A 2,500-nucleotide genomic window follows, 5' to 3' on the forward strand; every position below is an offset into this window, starting at 1 on the left:
TATTATTTTTTTTTTTTACGCGGCCAGCAGGGGGCGCCGCGCGCGCGCGGACTGGCGCTCGTGAACACTGCATTTAAATCGGTGGTGTGTTTTTGTCTTTTGCCTGGTTTTTTTTAATCTCAATCGTGTATTACCTCGGCTGGCCAGCGGGGGGCGCCGCGGCGGGGACACGGGCGGACCGGGTACATTTCATCTGTTTGGGGCGAGTGCTTTTTTGAAATTTTTTTTTATCTTTTAGTCTCGTTCCGTTCTTCCCTTCAACTGGCCTGCGGGGGGCGCCGTGCGCGCGGACCGGCGTCCACCCCTGGCCGCTCCGGGACTTTGCATTCAAATGGGTGGGGTGTTTTTCATTTTTTTGCCCTTTTTTTTTCCACTCCCCCCCTCTCAATCGTGTATTACCTCGGCTGGCCAGCGGGGGGCGCCGCGGCGGGGACACGGGCGGACCGGGTACATTTCATCTGTTTGGGGCGAGTGCTTTTTTGAAATTTTTTTTTATCTTTAAGTCTCGTTCCGTTCTTCCCTTCAACTGGCCTGCGGGGGGCGCCGTGCGCGCGGACCGGCGTCCACCCCTGGCCGCTCCGGGACTTTGCATTCAAACGGGTGGGGTGTTTTTCATTTTTTGCCCCTGTTTTTCACTCCCCCCCTCTCAATCGTGTATTACCTCGGCTGGCCAGCGGGGGGCGCCGCGGCGGGGACACGGGGGAGGGTTCATCCGGGCGGACCGGGTACCTTTCGTCTGTTTGGGGCGAGTGCTTTTTTGAAATTTTTTTCATTTTATTTTTGTCCTCCCTTCGACCGGCCAGCGGGGGGCGCCGCGCGCGCGGACCGTCGGGGCCCGGGGCCCTGCGTCCCACTTACTTTCGCCCGACGGGAATCGTTTCTTTTGTTTTTATCCGAGAGGACACACGGAATCTGCACCCCCCGCAGTGGCGTCAGGCGGCCACCGGGGGGCGCCGCGGCGGGGATCGGGGGGGGCGCCCGGGAGCCGCCTGCCCGTCCGCTGGGCCAAGGGGGCCGGGGCGGGTCACGCGCCGCCGTCCCCCCCCGATCGTCTCGCTCCGAGCCGCCTCTGGCCACCGGGGGGCGCCGTCGGGTGGCGCGGGGGCGCCCCCGCCGCCCGCCGCCTCCCCCCGCACGCGTCGGGCCTCCCCCCGGGCCCCCGCGGGCCGGGGGACGCGGCCGGCGAGCGTCGGACTCCAGCGCGGAAGTGTCGCGGATGAGTGCGGACCGGGGCGCCCGCGGCCCAGCGGCACTTCCAGGGGCTCGGGGAGGAGATGGTTGAAGCCTGGGTGAAGCGCGCCCTCGGCCGTCCGTGTCGCTACCCGCCGGAGAACACCTCCGCCGGATCAGTAGGTACCAACGAGGCGAGCGAGAGAGCCGGGACTCTGTCCGGGGCCGAAAAGCCTGTTTCCCTGGAGCTTTTGCGAAAGGACCCGTGACAGAAGATGCGCGGAGCTCAGAGATCAGCATGGGCAGGGCCTTCTTGCATCCGATTTTGCCCAGGCAGGGCTCCAGGAACCGGGTTACAAAAAGCAAAAAGCCCTGGAGCTCAAACGAAAGGTTTAGTGACAAGATAGCCGTGGAGCTCCGATAACAGCATGGCAGGACCAGGATGGGGCCTATAAAGGGTCCACGGCGGGCATCCGTTGGAGCCCGACGTACGGGCCGGGCACGTCTCCTTCTCCCCCCGGAGGCAGCGCCCCCCGGCGGGCCAAATCGGGTACTGCAATTTGTGGAAGTTTCGCAGATGAGTGCGGACCGGGGCGCCCGCGGCCCAGCTGCACTTCCAGGGGCTCGGGGAGGAGACGGTTGAAGCCTGGGTGAAGCGCGCCCTCGGCCGTCCGTGTCGCTACCCGCCGGAGAACACCTCCGCCGGATCAGTAGGTACCAACGAGGCGAGCGAGAGAGCCGGGACTCTGTCAGGGGCCGAAAAGCCCGTTTCCCTGGAGCTCCTGCGAAAGGACCCGTGGCAGAGCAGGCACGGAGCTCGGAGAGCAGCAGGGCCGGAGCTCGGAGAGCAGCAGGGCCAGGGCTCCCTCCCTTCCATAGGCTGCCCAGGCAGGGCTCCAGGAGCCCGGTACCAGCTCTCCCCGTCCGACAGCCTCCTCTCTGGAAGCGGAGAGCGGACGCAGTCGGGCTCCCGGACCGGGGCCCTGGGAGAGGGTTTGGGAGAGCCCTGCCGGGAGCCACCGGGACGGGCCCGTGCGGACGGGTGCGCGGCGCCCCCCGGCGGTCGAAGGCGGAACCGCGGAGGTCTCTCTATCTCTCTCTCTCTCTCTCTCTCTTTCTCCGGGACTCCCGGCCTCCCGTTCCCCCGACTCCCCCTTCCGAGGCCGAGACGGGGCAGCGCCGGGCGTCCGGCGGAGCCCGGCGCCAGGCCCGGCCCGTCCCCCTCTTCCCCCGGCGGCAGCGCCCCCCGGCGGGCCGAATCGGGTACTGCAATTCGCGGAAGTTCAGCCGATGAGTGCGGACGGGCACCCCTCGGGCCGGGAGGCGGCTC

This window comes from Pseudophryne corroboree, unplaced genomic scaffold (genome assembly GCF_028390025.1).
Source record: "Pseudophryne corroboree isolate aPseCor3 unplaced genomic scaffold, aPseCor3.hap2 scaffold_2196, whole genome shotgun sequence".
Lineage (NCBI taxonomy): Eukaryota > Metazoa > Chordata > Amphibia > Anura > Myobatrachidae > Pseudophryne > Pseudophryne corroboree.